A 26565-nucleotide genomic window follows, 5' to 3' on the forward strand; every position below is an offset into this window, starting at 1 on the left:
AGTGCGCTAAAAAACGCTAGATTTGGCCGCATCAGAGCTTCCGTCCAGCTCAGCATAAGTCGCATCGACAGAAACTGCATAATCGCTGACCATGGGGTCATTCCGAGTTGTTCGCTCGCTAGCAGTTTTTAGCAGCCGTGCAAACGCTAAGCCGCCGCCCTCTGGGAGTGTATCTTAGCTTAGCAGAAGTACAAACCAAAGGATCGCAGAGCGGCTACAAAAAAATATTTAGCAGTTTCTGAGTAGCTTCAGACCTACTCAGCGCTTGCGATCACTTCAGACCATTCAGTTCCAGATTTGACGTCACAAACATGCCCTGCGGTCGGCCAGCCACGCCTGCATTTTTCCTGGCATGCCTGTGTTTTTTCGAACACTCCCCCTTCCTCAAAATGGTCAGTTGACACCCAGAAACGCCCACTTCATGTCAATCACTCTGCGGTCAGCAGTGCGACTGAAAAGCTTCGCTAGACATTGTGTGAAACTACATCGGCCGTTGTGAAAGTAGGTTGCGCGTGCGCATTGCGCCGCATACGCATGCGCAGAACTGCCGGTTTTTCTTTAATCGCAGCGCAGAGAACATTTTCAGCTAGCGATCAACTCGGAATGACCCCCCAAGTCCCGATTTCTCAGCTACAAGCCACTGTGATGAACTGTTTTCTTTTTCCTTTTGTGAACAGAATCCCATTTAGTTCAGAGTTCTTTTCTTGCCATCAGACCATGAAATAAGTTATAAAACAAATCTCGTAGTTTGGAGCCAAAAAAAAACATAAAAACTCCTCTAAAGCATCAATGCAAATTTTATCACATGGAAAAGCAGTAAAAAAAAAATGCTTCAGGGTTTAATTTTAAACACTGTGTTATTTTATTTGTGTCCGTCCATTTGGTACGTTATCAAACTGACACCATTCATTGCATTATCACCATGCCCAACACAGAGTTACTGAGGTTTCCTTTTTAAGTATTTCTTGATTAATTATACTCCGCAGAGAGAATGCCCAATCTTGTCTCCCCTGCTCTGTAATATTTCATGAAAGAACGTTAGGTTCTCTTTTGAGAAAGCGGTGGCTTCTACATTCCTTTCGCAGTTAATAACCTTTACAGAGCATTGTGCTACATTTACTGCAGAAAGCCTCATGTATTAGTGAAAGATCAATATCCCTGCTAATAGCCTAAGATATATAAAATAAAGGGGAAAAACAGGCGTTTCACAGAGAAAATGAGAATGTTGTCTGCAAAATGGATGATCACAAACCCCGGGATAAATGGCTCGAGTGATTTCACTGGAGTTTTCAGCTAACAGAGAGCAGACGTGTACTTATTTCTACAAGACTTTTCCACAAAGGGGGATTGCATTGTTATTTTGTTATTATGCTGTACAGATGACCACAATCTGCTTCTGTGAATCATGCCCAACAGTTCAGGGGAAAAGGAAAAGAGCACTTAGTCTATTTAGCTATAAAACTTTTTTGTTGCTGCAAATTTTTGTTATTTATATGCTCAGCGGGGCGTATTTTGTCTTAGCAGAATGGGAGCATCTATACAATAAAATGGTCAGCTAGCAATTTAGGTTGATTAAATTAAAAGAATGATGCTCTTTTCCAGATTAGGAAATGATATGGGAAAATGCCAGAGTGCTTAAATCACTTCTACAAGCAGAAGACGCGTCGAGCTAAAGAGAATTGAATAGTGTTGGGCGAATAATTTGCACTATTGATCCAGAACACCTTACAGCTCCGGCTCTTGAAAATATCGATACTGTTGACATAAAGTAACAAAATAAGCAGCTAGGAAGTGTCACTTTCTCCTGAAAAACACTGCTAACAAATTCCCCTTTGTACGTCGTTGGTCAACTCTTGTTGAATTCAACTCCCGAGCTACTGTACTTAGTAGCAGCTTGCTGTCCATTGGGAATAGTGAGTTCCAAATGTTCAATATGTTTTATGTCAGCTCTGCAACGTATAACATATGTATTCTATTCTCATTTATCTCATTTCCATAGCATCAATGTTTTATAGTTTAGTTTTTTCTATTCTTACATTTCAAACTTAACTCCACATGGTTAAAGGGATTATAAGAGTTTTACTATTGCAGGTTGAACAGCCTGACTGGCACCAGTAGTAATGTGAGAACTGAAGTCTTAAGATGTCTTACAGTCAATCAGTAGTATTGATTATACCAGTTTGCAAGTACCTTCATCAAAACAAACCCTGGGGCATTCAAAGAATATTCTATATCAACGCTGAATAGAGATGTGAGTCCAATATTTAGGGTTCAACTTAAGAAATACATGCTAAATTGGGCCATCGTATCCCTGCTTTACCATGCTGGTCATTGTAAAGTGGGGGGTCCTCGATGATGCCATTGTGTCTCCATGACCCCGGCCTTCCCCCTTTTCTAGAACCACGCCCATGTTGTGTGACCTGGCTCCCCGGGAGAGCAGCCACAAAGTAAGTAAGTATGAGCTGCAGGAAACAGAAACTTCCTGCAGTTGTCACTCTCAGAAGGACTGGAAGTTACCTCTGCCTCCCTGTACCCTCCCCCAGTGTTTGCCATGCTGCCAATCACTGCTGATCAGTCACCACGGCAGGACCCCTCAACCCAGCGGCTGCAGAAAGTAGCACCTGCTGGCAAAATGTAAATTTACCACCCTAGCCTCCCGAGTGTGTACTTGGTGGCTGTGGGGCTGTAAAAATGAAAGTTGTGACTGTTGCAATGTTCCCGATGTTCCAATGGTGCCGACCGATGTGCAGATGTTTGGGGGAAAAACTCATTTTTATTTACATATATTAAAACAATATATATTTTTCTCTTTTTGTATCTACTGTATAATCATTTTGGATAAGTTTCGGATAAGTTTAAATACATGTTCCTCACCTAATTTACTCATAAAAGAAAACTGACAATTTCTACTGTAAGTAGTTTTTGGAAAAAAGATTAATCAGTTTAGTTGTTAAGTAAATAAATTTGACTTTCTTTAAGAGCCTAAAATATACTATTTGTCCTTTATCAAATACCATTAGGACACTGTGAAATAGTGCTAGGATGTGGCTTCTGTGGTCTATAAATTGGGGAAGAGCAATTACTGTAGATTTTAATAGAGTCTGTGGACGACCATTGGATGCTCCAGACATGCATCCTGCAGCTTGTAGTGCTATTATTCCTGGCAGCTGGCGGCAATGCCCCACCCCTCCTCTGCATGGCATCATGATATTGTACGTTTAGTGGGTGTAGCCAGCACTGCCTGATCCATTTCACAAACATATATCATCAGCAACATACAACATGAATTTATGAGAGGCCAATATTAACAAGCAAATCTACTCATATTCCATGAAACGTGAGTAGAACGTTTGATAGAAGCAGTGATTTTTTTTTTTCCATGAAAAAAGGTGGCGCTACTCACCTAAAGTTACCACTTGGTATAAGAATTATAGCAGCTTCCATAATCTTCACTCTATACAATTCTTTATACTTAGGGCCTGATTCTGAGGAGGATGCTATGCCGATATTCACCGAAATGATCGATGTATGCACCTACGTCACTAAAAAGTAACACAGCACATACATCCCATGATGTATGTGTATGTGTGTGTGTGTGTGTGTGTGTGTGTGTGTGTGTGTGTGTGTGTGTGTGTGTGTGTGTGTAGATAGAGTTGCAGAACCATTTGAGATGCACAGTCTCATACCCCTTTCAGACATAAATCTCCGCCTCAAACTCGGGACACTGAGCACATGTTGAAGCCAGGGTTTCTGTACTTACCCACTGTTCACACATGGGTGACGAATTGACCCATGCACCCTTTATACCAGACCCCGCAGTTACATAGTTACATAGTTGATGATGCGAAAAAAGACAAAATGTCCATCGAGTTCAACCTGTATTATAGAATTGAATTTATTTTTTTTTTAAATAAAATTTTACCTCATTCAATTTAGAGATGAGTGGGTTCAGTTCTCAGAGAACTGAACCCCCCCCCCACCCCCGAACATCACGCTCTGAGCCCAGATCTGAGTCAGGCTCGAGACTTCCCGCCAGACTCAGAACGAGGCAAAACATCATCATCCCACTGTCAGGTTTTGGTTTCCGTCAATTTTTGTTGCTGCCAATTTCACTCTGGACTTGGAGAGTGAGGGAGACAGACCTCTGTCTCTCTGTGGGTGGTGACGTCGGGTGGGGTCAGTGTGTGGTCTGTAGGGTTGCTGTTCCTGTCACTGTGGTGTCCCTGTGCTCTTAGGGGTGCTGTCCTGGCTGTCACTGGTGTTTCATGTGCTGCAGCTGTACATGTGTGTTGCTGTCCTGGCTGTCACTGTGTTGTACAGGGTGTAGGGCACTGACCTCCTGTATGCAGTGAAAATACAGGGGTGTTGGGCCAGTCTTGTATGCTGTAAAAATTCAGGGGTGCAGCGAAAATAAAAGTACACTGGCCCTGTATGCTGTAAAAATTCAGGGGTGCTGTTGTTAAAATAAAAGTACACTGGCCCAGTATGCTATAAAAATTTAGGGGTGCTGTTGTTAAAATAAAAGTACACTGGCCCTTTATGATGTAAAAATACAGGGGTGATGTTGTTAAAATAAAAGTACACTGGCCCAGTATGCTGTAAAAATTTAGGGGTGCTGTTGTTAAAATAAAAGTACACTGGTCCTATATGCTGTAAAAATACAGGGGTGCTGTGAAAATAAAGTGGCCTGTTCTGTGTGCTGTAATAATAAAGGGGTGCTGTCCTATGAAATGGATAACAAAAATTTGGAGAAAAAAATAGTGGAAGATCAGGAATCACTTCTAGTTCCTAGTACAAGTGCTGAATCTGCTGCAGCCACCAGTCATGAATTTGACAATACAATTCCATCAACGTCAATTGCTAAGGCTGATGCCCAATGTCATAGAGGGTATGTAAAATCCTAGAAGCAAAAATTGATAATAAGAAAAAAAAAGAAATTATCTGATGAGAAACGTAAAATTGGCAATATGCCATTCACAACACGAAGTGGCAAGGAAAGGCTAAGGCTTGGCCTATGTTCATGACTGGTGGCTCATCTTCTCATGCAAATGGAAGCCCTCCTCCCCCTCAAAAAAGATTTGTAAAAAAAGTTGTTAAAGCACAGGAAATAACAACTGTGCGTTCAGAGATATCACAAATCTCCAAGTGAGAGTCCTTGGTGTTTATTTACTAATATTCGTGTTTGTTGCGATTTGTAGGGAGTTTGATCTTGAATTTTATCGGACGCATTTTCATGCAACTTTTTGAAACCATCTACGCTAATTTACTATGCTGTCGAGTTTGTTGTTTTCGTATTTTCCGATGGCGATGTTGTTTGTAGTTTGTTTGTTTTTCGGCCGCAAATCACTTGTTCTGTCAGGAATTTGTTTTTTTGCCACGGATTGTGACTATTTTTGTTTGTTTGCAACTACGGCCGCATTTCTACTTTTACTTTCAATTTAAACCTTCGTTCGTGATTGGTTGTGTTTCATATGTAGGAGTGTCTGTGCACAACCATATAAATATGCCCCAAACCATTCGTACCTCATGGGTTTAGTTAGTGGTGAGGAGAAAGGTTGTGCTGTGGAGTTTGGTGAGTAGGTGTGTTTTGGAGTTGTATTTTTGGTGAGTTCTGAGTGTGGTATTGTGTTTGAAAATAGTCTTGTCATTCTTGTAGTCTTGTTTCTTTTTGGTTTGTCATAATTTTTGTCCTTGTTGTGTTTTTTTTAGTCTCTTGTCAGTGTGTGTGTGTGTGTGTGTGTGTGTGTGTGTGTGTGTGTGTGTGTTGTGTAGTGGAAGTGGAGGAGTGTGTTGTTTGTCCTTTTTTTCAGTGTTTGTTCTTTTTCCTAATTATGTCTGATTCAGTGGTGGGTGAGGTGGGGGAGGTGAGTGAGGTGGGGGAGGTGAGTGAGGTGGAGGAGGTGAGTGATAGGGAGGAGGTTAGTGAGGTTGAGGAGGTGGGCGAGGTTGGTGCTTCAGCCTCTAGTGATAGTGACAGTGAAGCAGCTCCGCAGCCACGCACCACTACTAAGACTGGCCGCAATGTCAAGTTTAGTTATGCTGAGAATGTGGCTTTGGTGTGTGAGCTGATGAAATATCAGCGGTACCTATTTGGCCAAGAGACAGCAAAGGTGACATCATGAAAGAAAACGGTCTTGTGGGCAAAAGTTGTTGCTGCTGTAAATAATGAAGGGGTAGTTTAGCGGATGAAGGACACGTGCCGCAAACGGTACTATGATATAAAGCGCTGTGTGAAGTCCAAAATGGCCAAGGAGGCAAAGTCAGTTCGTCAGACCGGTGGGGGTCAGCCCTTCATTGCCAGATATCTGGACTACGTGGAGCCCAGGTGGACCTTAATACCTCCTGAAGATGTGTCAGCAACCCATGTCCGTGATTCCAATCGGCCCAGGAAGGATGGTGAGCATCTTTTTTCTTAATAACATACTCTGTTTTTTATTGGATTTACTTTGGTTTTGGTTAATGTGTGTCATGTGGCCTAGCGCATTACTCGCATCTTCAACTACACGGCAGCAAAACCCTTGGCATTGTTAATGGCTAATCCAAGAAGCAATGTAGCACATAACAGTACTGTATGTGAAATGTGTCTTAAAATTTATTATTGTTTTTGTATTGTTAAGTTGTTATTTTGGCCGCCATTTAATTTGCAAACACCAAGCTTGCCCTTCACCACATTTCCCTCAAAAAGCATTGTACTCTGTATTTTGAGGCAGTTAGCCATGTGCAAGGTTTCCCAAACAGTGGTTCAGACGTTATAGGCTGGAGTAGGCCTAAGTAATCTGGTTTAAAAATAAGCCACCATATTTTTAGTCGGTTGCCGGCTGTATTTGTCACCTTCGCCAACACTGCTTTATCAGTGGCTTATGTCTTTGGGTGGTTAATAAATCTGTTTAATGTTTTCCTTAGTTTTGTTGTGATGTTGGGCTAGTGTGTGTTTGTTGTGGCACATCACACAGGTTGACACAAATGTACTTTCTTATTATTGATATTTGCTTTTCTAATCAATATGTGTGTGCTTTGTAGTGTTCTTTTATGTGTTTGGAATGTAGGGCCATGTGTGTGGCCCCTCCATTATCTCATGCGTAGCACTTTACTGAGTGCACATGCCTATTGGCCAACATTGTTTTGCTAATGGCTGTGTGTCTGGGGTCGACATCAGATGTTTTTTATATGTTCCAATAATTAGAAAATTACAAGCACACAAAATAAAAAGTTGGTATTATCTTTATAATCATAATGTTTTTAAATGCTTAACAAGTGCATTATACAATTTCATTATTTGTTTTTTTTTTCCCGGTTGTACAGCGTTGAAAAAAACACAACTGGGCGACCTACAGTCAGTACCACGACATCTGATGATGATGACGCTGCGGCAGCAGGTAAAGTGTCCATTGTAGTACATGTTATGTTTGTAAAGGAGTGGACATACAATATTTTTCTCTTTAATACTAGGTCCCTCAACACAAGGCTTGACCAGCAGAAAACGGCCACCTGAACCCCTCAAAAAGATGACACCTGTGGCACAAAAGAGACCAAGGTCGGATGTCCTGTCCAAACCACAGGAGTCTACAGCGCCATGAAAAATTTCAATAGATTTTTCAAAACCTCCACGCCAAATTTTGGACACTCCACCAAGACGCCAACCACACTCCCCTCACCTGGATGGTGAGTAGGAATCTAAAATTTTAGAAGAGATTAGTCATCTATAAATTAGCCGTTAATTTACATTCATAAACTGGACACACAGCACAACCAACAATACGTACAGAAGAACAGAAACCACAAAATGGCCACAAAGTGGAATGTAGATTTCCGCCTCCATTAAAGATATGTATGTCCACTTCAGCCATACAGTAGCAGATTGTCTGGAAGATGCTGCAACAGAAACAGATGGAGAAGCTTGTCAAAGAGTAAGGCTGTAAACATTGTTGTGTGTTGATTCTTTTGCATACATTCGCTTCAACATGCAAAAACATACAGATGTTTTATTCGCTCACAGTTAAAGGCAACACTTTTGTAAACAACTCACACATTTCTCGTGGAGTATGTGGAGTACCAGACAAATAATGTGGTTGCTTTTACATTGATGTAAACAGCAAAGCAACAATGAGAGAGGCATGTGCAGCCTTTAAACATCACGTTGTTGCAATGCAGAATATGTACAATATGCGTTCACATACATGTGTAGAGTGGCCTTTGTTTGTGAACCATTTGACAAACATATATGGCTAGCAAACCAAAAATGCTTTGTCCTTCTAGAAACAACTAACGCTACCAGCATCCCTCCGACATACCAGCAAGACAGTGACATGGATGAGATAATAATTTTACAACTTCAGCCAATAATTGAAGCAAACACACCCCCAGCACCTGTGAGTACACCGCCCCCGCTAAACACACCACCACCACAACACAGCCCAACAACACCAGTAGCACAAGGGCCTGATCAAGTGTTTTGGGACAATTGGGCTACACAGCAGGCCACTAATTAGGATTGCCTTCGTATACAGACACAAATTTTCTCAAGCCTGCCTAATCACCTCAAAAGAATAAGCCGCAATATCAGCCGACAAAATGAACCAACCATGCGAATGGCAAACACCATGGAAATAATGTGGGCAGACATGACACATGTAATGGGCAACTTACAACGCCTAATGGATGAACATCACAGACTACAGCAAAGCTACCTAAACATTTTAGAAACAAATCAAATGCTCATTGAATCTATATCCCGCATCATGGAGAATCACACTGCTACAACACATGAACTCAATGCCACCCTCACTAACCTCAATGAAACACTCAGTTCCCAGCAGCAACAGCAACAAAGCACCAGTTCTGGTATGACAATTCCACTTGTATCGCCTGTGGCTTCACACCAAGGCGCTCCACCAGAACACGCCCACATAAAAGTGGTAAAGGCAAAGCAGCATCCAAGCAGCCGGCCCCAAAAAAATAACATACAGATGTAGGGGTTTCTGTTTGGAGATAAAAATTCAATGAGTTAGTTAGTGTATGTTTGACACTATAGATTGTCCTGTTAGCAGTTTACTAATTTAAACAACATCATTAATTATCCGTAATCTAAGTTTACAAGTGGATTTGTTCTTCACACTGCTATTTATCAGTCTTTGTAAATGTTTTTGGCAGTGAAATGTTATCTGTGCTACACATTGTGAGGTGTATGCATTAATGAGCCAACAGTCTTTGATTATCTAATTATTATTACCAGATTCTAATCAGTCTCATATATAGCAGCCTGCCTACTGCACAGGCATGCATATTGTGAGTTACATGCATTACTGAGCCAACACTCTTTTATTAAATTTTGATTAATTCCTGATTTTAATCACAATCAGATAACAGCCTTTCTACAGTACAGCCATTCAGATTAACACATGACCCATACAACCTAATATTTGGGTTTGTGAGGAAGGTTAATAGTTTAATACTTTACGCCATTAGGACAATAACAATATTGTTGAACAAGCAAGTGTCGGAATATGTGCAAACAAGAATGGAATTTTTTTGTTTATGTTGTTTTGGGCGGATTGACATTAATGTCCTGCCATGTTTGTGTGTGCTAAAAAGGCGTTATGGGAGCATTTGTTTGGATGCTTCCAACAAATCACACTTTTCCTTGTAACAGCAAAAGTAATGTGTGTAATAATGGATACATATTGTTTCTTGTGTTGTGTCTATAAAACATGCCGAATTTAACAAGCAATCACAAACAAATACATTTTTTTGGATGGTACGAAGTTTGTGTCCCTTAAACACCATGGAACACCACACATAGGGCCACATGTATTCAGTAGGTAGAAGAGAAAAATCATGGCAAAGTGTAAAGTGAATACGTAGCAGACATTCAGATAGTAACTAGCATTTACAAAAGCAATCAGTATTACCTAGTGTTTTATCACCTTCCACTTATCACTGCTTAATGACTTCTCCAGCCTTATTACATGTGCACCATAATATGATGTGTACTCAAAACAAGAACACACAATACACATGCTGCATTTGTATGCCACTAAGCCAGTGTATGTTTGTATGTCTTTGGAATAATACACATTCTGGCGAAGTAACATGTTTGAATTGGTTACAAATAATAATTATGTGCCAAAGTAAAAATGAAAAAAACACAAACAGATACACATATACTTACCTTAAAAATGTAGATTTATATGCTCTTGCCTTAACTGCCTCCCTACATCTGTACTACATGTGTCGCCATATGTATCTAACTTCTCTGCTTGCTGACTGCTTTCTTCATCCTCCTCCTCATCATCAACATGTGGCAAATGTTGCAAACACATGTTATGAAGAAAACAGCAGCGGAACACAATTCTGGTCACCTTTAAGGGACTATACAACAAAATGCCAACAGACTTATCCAGACACCAAACCTAGATTTCAGCACCCCAAAACATCTATCACATTCCACGTAGACTTATATGCATTATTGTAATTGTGTTCAGCAGGGGAATCAGGGCAGGATAATGGAGTCAGAAGCCAAGAGAAACAGCCATATTCCCCCATCCTCTGAAAGACCCATATAGTAGCATGTGTAAAGTACATATACAGCAACACATAACTAACACAGTGGATTTGGACGTAGTATACAAAGTCCTACACATATCAAATAACATACCCAGCAGCCATCCATCTGGCATTTGTCCATCCTCAAATTTATCAAAGAGGGATGGCTGACTAAGGATGAAGGAGTCATGGCAGCCACCAGGGTAACCAGCAACAACACTCATGATTTTGAGTTTGGCATCACAAACCACCTTGACATTTGTAGAGTGGTCAAGATGTCTATTGGTATATATATGCTGACTGCCCCTAGGTGGTCTCAGCTGAACGTGTGTGCAATCTATGGCTCCCAGCACATTGGGCATGCCAGCAAGGCCATAGAAAGCTATCCTGATGGCATGCCACTGAGACTCCTGGCTAGGGAAGCAGATTGAGGCATCAATGTGGGGCTGCAAAACATCCAACACCTGTGTGTATATATTTTTAAAAAGGTTACTGAGATTAAATTACATAACATGATTACTGTGTACTGACATTACTAAAACAAACAAAACAAATAACAGTTGAGGATGTTAGGTATACATCACCTGGTTTAGGATTCTTGAAAAGGAGGGCTGTGAGATCCAAATGACATCGCCAGAAACAGCCTGAAAGCCACCAGTAGCCATAAAGTGCAACACAGCCAGGAGTTTGTGCAGGCCTGAGACAGGGCGAGAGCGTGCTGTCTCAGGGTCTAGGTCCAGTTTGACAAGAACATACAGACGGAAAATGTTGGCTCGATTTAGACGGAACATCTGAATGACCTTGTCATCGGCCAATGCATTTAAATTTAAATACCCCCTAAAAAAATTAGGCCTGCGCAGCCTCTGCGGCACCTGTACAACCTGCTGACCATGTTCAGTTTCCTGGCCCTGGTTTATTCCAGGCTGATGTCTGAGTCTCAGGAATCCCATTGCACAAAAAACATCACTGCACCACAGTCCAGCAGCCATTTCTGAGTGAGGGATGATTGAAATGGGCCTAAGGTCCTTTTATAGGCCTCCTAATTCAAGTGTGATTGATGTTGAAGTTGCCACACATGTAACACGCCAAGAAAAAGCAGGTCTATGCTTTTTTTTATGAGTCGCAAAAAAATACGACTGCAATTTTGCATTCACGGACAAACATCAAAATACGATTGAATAGTAAATCACTGTGTTGTATGAACAAACAGTCGTGTTTGACCGATGGTCTATTCATTCGAATTTCTGATCTCTGCTGTAAAAACCATTACAAATAGACCCAACACCGCAGAGATTTGTACTTAGTAAATTCCCGTGTTGACACTTTGAGAGAAAAAAACATATTCGGACAAAATCGGGACTTTAGTAAATAAACCCCCATGTGTGTCCACAGTTGCGATGTCTAGGTCTGACCTTCACAAGACTGTATGGAAAGAGGAGGCTCCTACCACCATTACGCCCCCTGCAAATGCTGGAAAGAGCACCGCCAATCCAGTTGCTGATATTGAGATTGAGGATGTCACTGTAGAAGTACACTAGGATAAGGAGGATATCGGTGTAGCTGGCGCTGAGGAGGAAGTTGATGAGAAGGATTCTGATGGTAATGTAGTTTGTTTGAATAAGGCACCAGTGGACACAGTTGTTGTCCATGGGATGAGAAAGACCATTGTCATGCCTGGGTAAAATACCAAAAAAGCCACTTCTTTGGTGTGGAATGATTTCTCCACAAATCCAGACAACAAGTGTCAAGCTATGTGTTGCCTTTGTCAATCCATAACAAGTAGGGGTAAGGACGTTAACCACCTGGGAACATCCTCCCTTATATATCAGCTGCAGCGCATTCATCAGAAGTCATTGTCAAGTTCAGAAACTTTGCATAAGCAGTCCACTGACACCTAAATCCCTTCTTCCTGTTGTACTTAAGTTCCTACAAGCCACACCACCAACTCCCTCAATGTCAGTTTCCTCCTCAGGAATGTAAATAGTCCTGCAGGCCATGTCACTGGCATGACTGACGAGTCCTTTCCTAAACAGGATTCCTCCAGAGGATCCTTGAGAGGTATGCCTACTGCTGATGCCACTGCTGTTGTTACTGCTGGGAGTCGATCATCATCACAGAGGGGAAGTCATAAGACCACTTGTACTACTTCAACTAAGCAATTAACTGTCTTACAGTCCTTTGCGAGGAAGATGAAATATGACAAAGTGCAAAGTGGATTACTGAGGCCATAACAACTCTGCTGGTGTTAAACGTGCATCTGGTATCCTCCATTAGTGCAGTGGGATTTAGACAGTTTATGGATGTACTGTGTGACTGGTACCAAATCCCATCTAAATTTCACTTCACTAGGTAAGCGATTCCCGGACTGTACAGGGACATTAAGAAAAGTATCATCAGTGTTCTGAAAAATGCAGTTGTACCCACTGTCCACTTAACCACGGAACATGTGGATAAGTGGAACTGGGCAAACTAAGGACTACATGACTGTGACAGCCCACTGAGAAGATGTTTTGCCTCCCACAGCAACAACAGCAGTGGCACAAGTAGCAGTATCTCACAAACGCCAACTCATTCCTAGGCAGGCTACTCTGTGTATCACCGGTTTCCGTAAGAAGCACAGCGCTGACAACCACTTACGGAAACTGTGGGACATCATCGCACAATGGCATACCCTACTTAGATTCTCCTGGGGATTTGTGATATCTGACAACGCCACCAATATTGTGCATGCATTACATCTGGACAAATTCCAGCACATCCCAGTGGAGAATAATTTCCGTGTTGTGCAAGGCTCTCCAGCCCTTCGAACTTGCCACACGTGAAGTCAGTTCAGACACTTCCAGCTTAAGTCAGGTCATTCCCCTTGACAAGCTTTTGCAGAAGCAGCTGGAGAAATAGAAGAAGGAGCTAAGACAGAGCGATTCTGCTAAGAATGTGGGACTTGTGGATGGAGCCCTTCATTCGCTTTGCCAGGATTCAAGGGTGGTCAATCTGTTGAAATCAGAGCACTACTTTTTTCCCACCATACTCGATCCTAGGTTTAAAGCCTACATTGTATCTCTTTCCAGCAGACACAAGTCTGCAGAGATTCACCTGCTGATGAGAAAATTGTCAACTCAAGCGGAACATGACCCGTCAAAAGCTCCTCCTTCATTTTCTCCCACAACTGGGGCTGCGAGGAATAGGATAAAATGTCTTAGCCCACCCGCTAGTGGTGATGCAGGGCAGTCAGGAGCAAGTGTTGACATCTGGTCCAGACTGAAGGGGCTGCCAACAATTACTGACATGTCTACTGTCACTACATATGATGCTGTCACCGTTAAAAGAATGGTGGAGGATTATATGAGTGACAGCATCCAAGTAGGCATGTCAGACAGTACGTAAGTATTCTGGCAGGAAAAAGAGGCAATTTGGAGGCCCTTGCAAATTGGCTTTATTTTACCTAAGTCACCCGCCTCCCCCCCTCACTACCCTTCAATGTGTACTCTGAAAGAGTGTTTAGTGCAGCCGGTAACCTTGTCAGCGATCAGCGTAGGAGGTTACATCACACAATGTGGAGAAGATGTTCATCAAAATTAATGATAAATTCCTCCTGGAAAACCTTTACCAGCAATTGCCTCCAGAAAGTACACAGGGACCTGTGATGGTGGATTCAAGTGGGGACGAATTAATACTCTGTGAGGATGAGGATGTACACACTGAAAGGGGTGAGGAATCGGAGGATGAGGACGACATGTTGCCTCTGTAGAGCCAGTTTCTGCAAGGAGAGATTAATTGCTTCTTTTTTTGGTGGGGGGATTAATTGCTTCTTTTTTGGTTTCAGCCACAGTAGTAGTCGTGTGGCAGACTACTTGCTGAAATGATTGGTTTGATAAAGTGTGCATGTCCTGTTTATCAAACATAAGGGTGGGTGGGAGGGCCCAAGTACAATTCCATCTTGCACCCTTTTTTTCTTTGTATTATGTGTTCTTTGGGGCCTAGTTTTTAAATCTGCCATCCTGTCTGACACTGCAGTGCCACTCCTAGATGGGCCAGGTGTTTGGGCCACCCACTTGTGTCGTTTAGCCTAGTCATCCAGCGACCTTGGTGCAACCTTTTGGCCTAAACACAATATTGTGAGGTGTACAGAATAGACTGGAAATGAGTGTAAATGAATATTATTGAGGTTAATAATACCGTGGGGTAAAAATTCCCCCAAACTCTGTGATTTTAGCTGTTTTTATGTTTTTTTCAAAAAACATCCAGATCCAAAACCAAATCCAAAAGGGTGATTTTGGCAAAACCAATCCAGATTCAAAACACGAGTGGAGAATCTGAACCCTTTCGAGTTCCAAGATATCTTTTTTTGTAGTGAGGTGCCCTGAACTGTACACAATATTCCAGGTGTGGCCGCACCAATGATTTATACAGTGGCAGGATTACACTCTCATCCAATGTCTCCATTCCCCGTTTATTTGCTTTTGTTGCTGCATTTTGACATTGCGTACTGCTACTAAGTCTATTATCGATGAGCACCCCCAAAACTTTTTCAACCAGTGACCCAGGTCTTTCATCTTACAGTGGACCCTTGGAGATGATGTAATCTCCGAACGCTGCTGTCCCACCCAATGAATTTTTTTCTATTGATTTTTATCAATGAATATCAATTTATTTTAAGGAAATTTGTTTTTTCAACCGAACCAAAAACCGAATCCAAAGCAAAACACTTGGGTGTGGTTTTGCCAAATCCAAAACCAAAACATGATGATGAATTAGAACCAAAACACAGGGGTCTGTGCACATCTCTAAGAATCGGACAGATGCAAGGTGGTCATTCCGAGTTGATCGCAAGTAGCAACTTTTTGCTGCTCGTGCGATCAACTTGACGCTGTCTATGGGGGAGTGTATTTTAGCATAGCATGGCTGTGATCGCTTGTGCAGCCCTGCTATGCTAAAAAAGTTTCAAGCAAAACAAGACTAGCTCTGCAGCTACTTACCCAGAGCGACGGATCCAGCGATGAAGGTCCCGGCTGTGACGTCAGACATCCACCCTCCAAACGCCTGGACACGCCTGCATTCGCCTTACCATGCCTGGGAAATGGTGAGTAGATGCCCTGATCCTCCTTCCCGCTGTCAGTCTTCTTGTGATTGCTTTCATCGGTCCTGGCGCCGTTACCCGGCGACGGATGTCGGTTGGCAACGACGCGCGTGCGCAATGCGACTGACACGCAGCCGCAGTTCCGGCCCGTTCTCATCGCAGTGAAGAACTGCTGCGTGCGAACAGTTCAGAATGACCCCCGCAAGTTGTAATGGTTACACACAGCTTAATTCAGACACATGGCTGTATGCTAGGTAAGGGCTTGTACCGGTTTTATCATGAAGTCGTAGACACTACAGAGAAATGATTTGAATGACATATTTCTGTTCCCATAACTAACCATAAAAAATATACTACAAAGATTGTGCAGTTACTGCGTACTGTTGAGTACCATCGGTATAGAAGGGTTACTGTGGATGTAGTGTGTTTAGAATTTTCAGAAGTATTTAACATTCTGCCTTTTAGGAGTTTAATGTATAAATGAAACATGATTATCTAGAACATCTTCCTGGATAAAAAACTGTAAAACAAATTATTTTCAGAGGAGGCTTACTATGTCAGTGATCATAGCCTAACTGAATTAAGGTGATAAGTGGTGCAAGTGATGTTTACGAGTGGTTCATAAATGATCTAAAAAATTGGGTAAAAATTGTTTGCAGATATCATTTGAAATATCATTTGAGAAACTGGTCAGCAAAGTGGCAGATGAAGCAGAACGTAGATAAATGTAAAGTTATGCAGTGCACTTTGATGCTCAAATTATTCCTGCAGTTTGCACCTTAGATGAGACATGGGGGTATATTTACTAAGATTCGTAATTGTCGGGATTTGGAGGGAGATTAACCACGAATGACATCGAATGTGTGAATTTGTAACTTTTTGTTTTTTTTACGCCTCATTTATTATGCTGTCATATTCTGCATTGTCGTGTTTTCCGATGTCAATATCATTCGTAATTTCGGCCAGTGTTTTACGGGAGTGATTAGTAAAACACTGCCGAACTTAACACAATGAATCTCGGCCGGATCTGTGAGATCCGTGCAGGGCTTCATTGTGTACCTTAAAAAAAGTGTATAAAGTGTTAAAAATTCAGAAAAAAATTGCGTGGGATCCCCCCTCCTAAGCATAACCAGCCTCGGCCTCTTTGAGCCGGTCCTGGTTGTAAAAATACGGGGAAAAATTGACAGGGGTTCCCCCATATTTTAACAACCAGCACCGGGCTCTGCGCCTCGTCCTGGTGCAAAAAAATACTGGGGACAAAAGACATAGGGGTCCCCCATATTTTTAACACCAGCACCGGGCACCACTAGTCAGAGAGATAATGCCACAGCTGGGGGACACTTTTATATTGGTCCCTGTGGCCCTGGCATTAAATCACCAACTAGTCACCCCTGGCCAGGGTACCCTGGAGGAGTGGGGAGAACTTAAATCAAGGGGTCTCCCCCCCTCCAGCCACCCAAGGGCCAGGGGTGAAGCCCAAAGCTGTCCCCCCCATCCAAGGGCGGCGGATGGGAGGCTGATAGCCTTTTCTGTAAAAAAAAGAGTATTGTTTTTTGTAGCAGAACTACAAGTCACAGCAAGCCTCCCCTACAAGCTGGTACTTAGAGAACCACAAGTACCAGCATGCGGGGGGGAAACGGGCCCGCTGGTACCTTTAGTTCTACTACAAAAAAAATACCCAAATAAAAACAAAACAGACACACCGTGATAGTAAAATTTTATTAAACATACATGCACACTTACATACATACATACAATCAATCACTCTTGTGGATGACCCCACTTAACCTCGCTGTCTACCGCAGACCACAAAGTTCCCACCATCGGATATAATAAAGCGCCTCTGCGCTACATTGTATCTACAGTGCGCCGCCTGACTGACAGTTCAGGAGCGCACATCCAATTAGGAGAGTGCCATGACGTGGCGCTCACTGATTGGCTGAAGGGACCCTCTTTGACAGCAGTCACGGGGGTCCCGACATTCGGGGAAAGGGGTTCCATGTGTAAACATGGGACCTCATTCAGTGCGTGGTACGGGTATTCCGTTTTTTTATTTTACCAAGTCCCTGAATTATAACTGTTAAGAAGAGGACCGATCTACCCCGGAGGCTGGTTATGCTTAGGAGGGTGGAACCCACGCAAAAAAAAATTCTGATTTTTAACCATTTCACACCCTTTCCCACTGATAAACATGCACGGATCTCACTGATCCGTGCATGCCTATCAGAACACGGTAAAAAAAAATATCTATTTGAAAACTGCTTTTTTTTACAATTTGTATTTTTTCACAGCAGTATTTGGCTATTGCCAGCAGTGATTGTGAATTCTAATTTTTAGTAAATTACCGAGTTGTATAAAATAACAGTCGTGTTTGACCGATGGTGTATTCATTCATTTTTTTTTTCTTTAACTCCAAAAAAATACGAATGCCGTCATCACTGCCGAGATTTGAGTTTAGTTTAGTAAATTCCCAAGATGACACTTTGATGAAAAAACACCAACTCGGTCAAAATCGGGAACTTAGTAATGGGGTATATTTACTAAGGTCCCAATTTAATTTGATTCCATTTGATTTTGTTTATTTTTTGTAAGTACCATCTAAGTAATTTACTAAACAATAAACTCGGCAGTGTTTGGGGCATTCAGATTTTTTTTCACGGCCACATACACAAATATGAATGAATAGACCATCGGTCAAATACTGTTGTTATTTAATAGAACATGGTAATTTACAAAGTTTTTTTGTATTTATGATTGTGGATGGAAATACCTTAAACTTGGCCGCTAAAGACCTTGAATCGTACAAAAGTTCACATTTCAAATAGAACTGCTTTTGGCTGGCATGTTTGACACCTATCACTACTCTCCAATTACTAAGGTAAGTGTTAAGAGCCCTACACACTGGTCGAAACCAGTGAAAGATATGAACGATCTCGTTCATTAATGAATGAGATACCGTTCATATCTTTCAGTGTGTAGGCACCAGCGATGAACGATGCGCAGCCCCGCGCTCGTTCATCGCCGGTGCCGGCTCATTTAAACATGCAGGCCAATATGGACAATATCGTCCATATTAGCATTAGTGATGAGCGGGTTTGGTTCCTCGGAATCCGAACCCCCCCGAACTTCACCCATTTTACACAGTTCCTAGGCAGATTTGAATCTTCCCGCCTTGCTCGGTTAACCCGAGCGCGCCCGAACGTCATCATCACGCTGTCGGATTCTCGCGAGATTCGGATTCTATATAAGGAGCTGCGCTTTGCCGCCATTTTTCACTCGTGCATTGGAAATGATAGCGAGAGGACGTGGCTGGCGTCCTCTCAGTTTTGTTCAGGGGGCTGCAAATATCTGTGCTCACTGGTTTATTGTGGGGACTGGGGACCACCAATATTATATAGGAGGAGTACAGTGCAGAGTTTTGCTGACCAGTGACCACCAGTATTATATGTTCTCTGCCTGAAAAATGCTCCATATCTGTGCTCAGTGTGCTGCATATATCTGTGCTCACATTGCTTTATTGTGGGGACTGGGGACCACCAGTATTAAATAGGAGGACTACAGTGCAGAGTTTTGCTGACCAGTGACCAGTGACCACCAGTATTATACATTCTCTGCCTGAAAAACGCTCCATATCTGTGCTCAGTGTGCTGCATATATCTGTGCTCACACTGCTTTATTGTGGGGACTGGGGACCACCAGTATTATATAGGAGGAGTACAGTGCAGAGTTTTGCTGACCAGTGACCACCAGTATTATACGTTCTCTGCCTGAAAAACGCTCCATATCTGTGCTCAGTGTGCTGCATATATCTGTGCTCACACTGCTTTATTGTGGGGACTGGGGACAACCAGTATTATATAAGAGGAGTACAGTGCAGAGTTTTGCTGACCAGTGACCAGTGACCAGCAGTATTATACGTTCTCTGCCTGAAAAACGCTCCATATCTGTGCTCAGTGTGCTGCATATATCTGTGCTCACACTGCTTTATTGTGGGGACTGGGGACCACCAGTATTATATAGGAGGAGAACATTGCAGAGTTTTGCTGACCAGTGACCAGCAGTATTATACGTTCTCTGCCTGAAAAACGCTCCATATCTGTGCTCAGTGTGCTGCATATATCTGTGCTCACACTGCTTTATTGTGGGGATTGGGGACCACCAGTATTATATAGGAGGAGAACATTGCAGAGTTTTGCTGACCAGTGACCACCAGTATTATACGTTCTCTGCCTAAAAAAACGCTCCATATCTGTGCTCAGTGTGCTGCATATATCTGTGCTCACACTGCTTTATTGTGGGGACTGGGGACCACCAGTATTATATAGGAGGAGTACAGTGCAGAGTTTTGCTGACTAGTGACCAGTGACCACCAGTATTAAACGTTATCTGCCTGAAAAACGCTCCATATCTGTGCTGCATTGTAGTATATAGTAGGAGTACAGTGCATAATTTTGCTGACCACCAGTATATAATATATAGTAGTACGGTACAATAGGCCACTGCTCTACCTACCTCTGTGTCGTCAAGTATACTATCCATCCATACCTGTGGTGCATTTAAGTTTTGCACAGTTTGCTGACCACCAGTATATAATATATAGCAGTACGGTACAGTAGGCCACTGCTCTACCTACCTCTGTCTCGTCAAGTATACTATCCATCCATACCTGTGGTGCATTTCAGTTTTGCACAGTTTGCTGACCACCAGTATATAATATATAGCAGTACGGTACTGTAGTCCACTGCTCTACCTACCTCTGCGTCGTCAAGTATACTATCCATCCATACCTGTGGTGCATTTCAGTTTTGCGTAGTATATATAGTAGTAGGCCATTGCTATTGATACTGGCATATAATTCCACACATTAAAAAAATGGAGAACAAAAATGTGGAGGGTAAAATAGGGAAAGATCAAGATCCACTTCCACCTCGTGCTGAAGCTGCTGCCACTAGTTATGGCCGAGACGATGAAATGCCATCAACGTCGTCTGCCAAGGCCGATGCCCAATGTCATAGTAGAGAGCATGTAAAATCCAAAACACTAAAGTTCAGTAAAATGACCCAAAAATCTAAATTAAAAGCGTCTGAGGAGAAGCGTAAACTTGCCAATATGCCATTTACGACACGGAGTGGCAAGGAACGGCTGAGGCCCTGGCCTATGTTCATGGCTAGTGGTTCAGCTTCACATGAGGATAGAAGCACTCATCCTCTCGCTAGAAAACTGCAGTGCCACTCCTAGATGGGCCAGGTGTTTGTGTCAGCCACTTGGGTCGCTTAGCTTAGTCACAAAGCTACCTCATTGCGCCTCTTTTTTTCTTTGCATCATGTGCTGTTTGGTGACTATATTTTTAAGTGCCATCCTGTCTGACACTGCAGTGCCACTCCTAGATGGGCCAGGTGTTTGTGTCGGCCACTTGGGTCGCTTAGCTTAGTCACACAGCTACCTCATTGCGCCTCTTTTTTTCTTTGCATCATGTGCTGTTTGGGGACTATTTTTTTGAAGTGCCATCCTGTCTGACACTGCAGTGCCACTCCTAGATGGGCCAGGTGTTTGTGTCGGCCACTTGGGTCGCTTAGCTTAGTCACACAGCTACCTCATTGCGCCTCTTTTTTTCTTTGCATCATGTGCTGTTTGGTGACTATATTTTTAAGTGCCATCCTGTCTGACACTGCAGTGCCACTCCTAGATGGGCCAGGTGTTTGTGTCGGCCACTTGGGTCGCTTAGCTTAGTCACACAGCTACCTCATTGCGCCTCTTTTTTTCTTTGCATCATGTGCTGTTTGGGGACTATTTTTTTGAAGTGCCATCCTGTCTGACACTGCAGTGCCACTCCTAGATGGGCCAGGTGTTTGTGTCGGCCACTTGGGTCGCTTAGCTTAGTCACACAGCTACCTCATTGCGCCTCTTTTTTTCTTTGCATCATGTGCTGTTTGGGGACTATTTTTTTGAAGTGCCATCCTGTCTGACACTGCAGTGCCACTCCTAGATGGGCCAGGTGTTTGTATCGACCTCTTGGGTCGCTTAGCTTAGTCACACAGCTACCTTATTGCGCCTCTTTTTTTCTTTGCATCATGTGCTCTTTGGAGACTATTTTTTTGAAGTGGCATCCTGTCTGACACTGCAGTGCCACTCCTAGATGGGCCAGGTGTTTGTGTCGGCCACTTGGGTCGCTTAGCTTAGTCATCCAGCGACCTCGGTGTAAATTTTAGGACTAAAAATAATATTGTGAGGTGTTCAGAATAGACTGGAAATGAGTGGAAATTATGGTTATTGAGGTTAATAATACTATGGGATCAAAATGACCCCCAAATTCTATGATTTAAGCTGTTTTTGAGTTTTTTTTTGTAAAAAAAACCGAATCCAAAACACACCCGAATCCGACAAAAAAATTTGAGGGAGGTTTTGCCAAAACGCGTCGGAATTCAAAACACGGCCGCGGAACCGAATCCAAAACCAAAACACAAAACCGAAAAATGTCCGGTGCACATCACTAATTAGCATGCATCGCTATGGAGCCGGGTGACGGGGGGACTGAAGAAACTTCTCTCCCCCCTGTCACTTCGGCGGTCGGGCAGCTCGGCGGCGGGTCGCCGAGTCTGTAGGGCCCTTTAGAATGTTCCTTTGTGGTTTGGTATGTATTGTGTATGTTTTTTTGTGTTACTGTTATGTTTTTAACAATATAACACTTTTTGGGGTATGCATTATCCAATTTAATATATATGAAATTCCATTACAGTTATTCTAAACATTATAGTAGGCAGGATTTATGTTATTTGTAGTTTGCTTTGTGAATGTGACCTCATGCTTACCCATCTACCTAAGGTCATTTTGACAAATACAATCATGTTTATTGAAATAGACTTTATATCAATACTTTACAACTGCTGCATGTGTAGTCTATGTTGCTTGATTGTGACCGTGTATATTATATACTTAACCAACTATTCTAAAATTGTTAAATTAAAAACACACATACATCTTTTTCCAGTTACAACTTATTTTTACTTGTGAATTTGTAAAAGATGTACATTTGTTAACCAAAATGAACCCATGTCCTGAATTGTGACCAGAACAAAAATTATGCAACTTGCATAAAAAGACTGCGTAGGGAACATACTGTGACCATAGCAGCATAAACGAACCGTCGGGGCTTCCGCAGCGCCGCTCAGTGCATCACCTTGGCTTGGAAGGGGTTAATGTTTTGTGGTGGGAGGAACGTGGAGAGGGTCCGAGGGGCTGATTGGCTGGATCATGTATAGGGGCTGGCCTGTCATACATATAGGCTGCTGACAGGGTACTTCCTCCCTCTTTTCAGCTCTTCTCTTGACTGTAAGTATTGATCTCATTTAATATATCCTACACCCCTTTTTCTCTCTCATACTTCTAACATATCCCTTTCTACTTCTTTCACTCCCTCTCCTCTGTTCTTTTACTGTCTATATTCCCACTTCTCCTTCTTTACCCTTTTATTCTTATCTGGGTTAATAGTTGCTCTGTGCCTCCCCTATGGCCGCCAGAATGTCAGCTCGCACCGCTGCCCCCCGCCCGGCTCCTGGACGTCCTGAGGTCCAGCCAGCCCGGGGAGTGCCTGCTGCGACTGCCGGAGAGGTTTTGGGCGCGTGCGGCCGGCCTCAGCGGCCCGCCCGTGCTCCCCTGCGAGTGCGCTCTCCGTCCCCGCTGCTAGCCGCGGCGGGGGACGGAGCGCGGGGGATAGAGGGCGCACGCGGCGGCTTGCCAGGGACGGTGCTCTGCCGTCCCTGAGCCCGTCGCTAGGCGCCACCAGCAGCAGCTCCGATCACGTGGGGCCAGGACGGAGCTCCCGGCCCGTGGATCGGTGGCTGGCTGCCACCAGGGGGCGCTACTGTGCCCGAAATGTTTATTTTAAATAAAATAAAATAAAAAATAAATAAAATCTAAAAAATAAATAATAATAATAAAAATAAATAAAAAAATAAAAAAATAAATAAATAAAAAGGTGGGGGGAACCCACGGACCTCCACTACTGGGGTTACTGGGCGGGCGGGGGGTCGCGTGGCTGCCTGACACATGCAGTCTAGGCAGCGTCTGTGTGCGGCTTCTCATACTGCCAACTGGGGGGCTCGATGAGGCCAGACACATCTGGCCGCCGAGCCCCCCCCCCCCCCCCCTTCGGCCGGTCAGGTCCGGCCTGCGCCCTCCCCCGACAGTGCGGGGTGTCGCCCCCGCTCTGCGGTTTTACATCCCCCGTTGCCAGTTGCGGATAGGGCAGGGCCGGTTAGAAGAGGGCGTTCTGCAGCCCTCCTGGCCTCTCCTGCCGTGGTTGGACCCGTGATGCCGGCCCCTCCCGCCGGCTAGTGGCCCGCTTTGTACTGCCGCCAGCCATCAACTTGCAGCCCTACCGGTTTCATACGGGGGCGGTGGGCGACGACAGTAGGCGAGCGATCAGTCCCTCCCCGCGTCCAGATGTCTAATTCCGTAGCTGCAGCGGACAGCACTCAGCCGACGTTGAGCCGCCTCTTTCTAGTTCTGGCGACTCTCCGGCTTCGCCTCCAGGGGCCTTTCCCCCGACGGGAGGTTTGTGTACCTCCCGAGGGGCGCGCGAATCGCGTGACGCGTCTGATTTTAGAGCCCCTGTCACGGCGGCTGATCCCGTGGTGAACGCCACCACCTTGTCCGCTATTTGTGCTGCTGCCGTGTCGACGGTAGCTCCCTTGTTATCCTCCGTACCCGGGAGACCGGGATGGGCCGCCGCCTTTTGACAGATAACAATGCGCAATCTCTCCTGTCCTCTGGCGTGACGGTCGCCCCGCCTGCCCCACTCCCCGCGGCTGCGGGTCCATTTGGGGAACGGGGGAACATTGTCGCTTTTGTTTCCCCAGACGCCGGGCCAGGAATGGAGTCAGTCGACGCATCTACAAGAGTACGGCGGCTGCTGGGACGGACGGAGTTCCCCCTCTTACTGGTGAGTCTTCATCGGGCCCCTGACTGGTCCGACGGGAGCGCAGTTACCCCCGTAGTGGGGGGGGGAACTAGTACTCAGTCCCGCTCCTCTCGCAGCGGCAACAGTGCGCGCAGGGGTACCGGCAAGCGCGATAGGCGCAGTGGCACGGACTCTTCCCTTGCCTCCACATCCTCGGAGGGTGTGTCCCCTTCCTGCGACAGTTTGCAGGGTCAAAAACGCAGCGAGCTACGGCATTCAACCTATTCCGCCTCGCAAGTGTCGGGGGAGTAGTACACTGTTCTCTGTGCCAACACGGCAGTGCACCGTGGTCTCCGGCCCCGGTCTGGGACCGGATCCGTAAGGGCCTATCTGCTTATATTTTGCTCTTACTAGTGATGCTCGTATAGCCTTGCTTTCGGCTAAGCAAAAGGGCCGGAACAGCGAGGACGCTTTGCGCTCCTACACGACTTGAGTTAGGTGCAAGTTGATCTTGGCGGCGTGTTACTCAGAGTCGCGCCTGGTCGAACACATGAACATCGTGCGCCTTCAATTCCTTATACACGTGCTGTACCATACTTGGCGGCGTTACTACTGGAACTTCCGGGGCAAACAGCATGGGCGGCAGATCTATACCTTCGGTAAAAAGGATGTGGGAGTACAGCAGGAACAACGGGTTCCACGACCGGCCTCTCATTCTGCCAGCTTTTGCGGTGGTTCATGGCGCGCGGGGGCGTGGTTAATTCTTCACTTTCAATCCTGCCCAATGCGGTTTGGGGCGGGGGTGTCGCATTCGTCACTCCTGCATCAGCTGTGGCGTAGGGCACGGGATCAAGGACTGCCCCAGTACACGGCACAGGGGTAATTTCTCCCGCTGAGCCGCGCTCCTGCGGCCCCAAGCGTTGGCTACAGCCCCCTCCCCAATTAGACTTCGAGCGCTCATACCCTGGCTGTGACGGCTCACGCGGCCGGTGGACGCCCTATTCTTACCTCGGGTTTTCGCACCTAGTTGCCTCTTGCCGATACATGGTCTGGCGGATCACGGGGCTAGTACGAACTTGCATTCGGCTCGGTAGTTTCCGGGTGTGCTCCGGCTTAAGGTTGCGGCCGCATTGTCGTTGGCCGGGATGATAGGCTTTGTCATCCATCTTACCTGTCCTCTCGGGCCATCTGTTAATAAGGCTATCCCTATTATCAGGTAGGGTCGTTTACCTATCTGTAAGTTTGATTCGACCATAGATGCCATTCGGTCGTTTGGTCTGGGGGCGGCTATGTGTAATTGGACATCGCGTCAGCATTTCGCTCCTTCCGCTGCACCCTTTCGCCTTTCGATTATGGGTTTTCAACTGGATGATGGCTAATATATCCATCGCTGCCTCCCTGTGGGTTTTTTTCTCTCTCGTGCGCTGACTTTGCAAGGTGCAGTTCTTTCCTCCACTGGGGTCCGCAGCAAGCGGCGGGCCAGCGGGGTATGTCGCACTACCTGGATGATTTCTTTGCTCGGCCCACCTGGCTCTGTTCGCTGCGTCGTCTTGCTGCGGTGGCCGTTGGCAGGGTCCCTCCGTTTACCTCAGGATTCAGAAGGATACGGTCGGGGGTCTCTGAAGGCTCCTTGGGGACACGGTGTTGCGTCTTCCCGATGGTTTCCTCTATGAGCTCACCGTGGACAAGCTTACTCTACAACAGGCGCAATCCTTCTTGGGCCTGTTTTCTTTTTGCTTGGAACGTTATCCCAATGGGTAGAGTTTTGCTGTGGGAAATTGGAATGGGCGACAGTTTGGATTGGACACCCTCATCATTTTCTTAGTTTAGCACTCACGGGATTTACGTATTTGGACGGTTTTCTAGTTCGTTTCCCCTCCTCTCTGGAGTTTTTCACGGACGCCTCTGGTGCTTGCGATTCTTGCTGTTGCTGGATGTTTTTTCCCATATTGGGCACAGTGGCGCTCTGGCGCTATGCCCTGCATAACAGACAGGTGGTCTTCTGGTGCGACCATTTGGGCGTGGTTTTTTGCCATCATTAGGCAGG

Source organism: Pseudophryne corroboree, chromosome 5 (assembly GCF_028390025.1).
Source record: "Pseudophryne corroboree isolate aPseCor3 chromosome 5, aPseCor3.hap2, whole genome shotgun sequence".
Lineage (NCBI taxonomy): Eukaryota > Metazoa > Chordata > Amphibia > Anura > Myobatrachidae > Pseudophryne > Pseudophryne corroboree.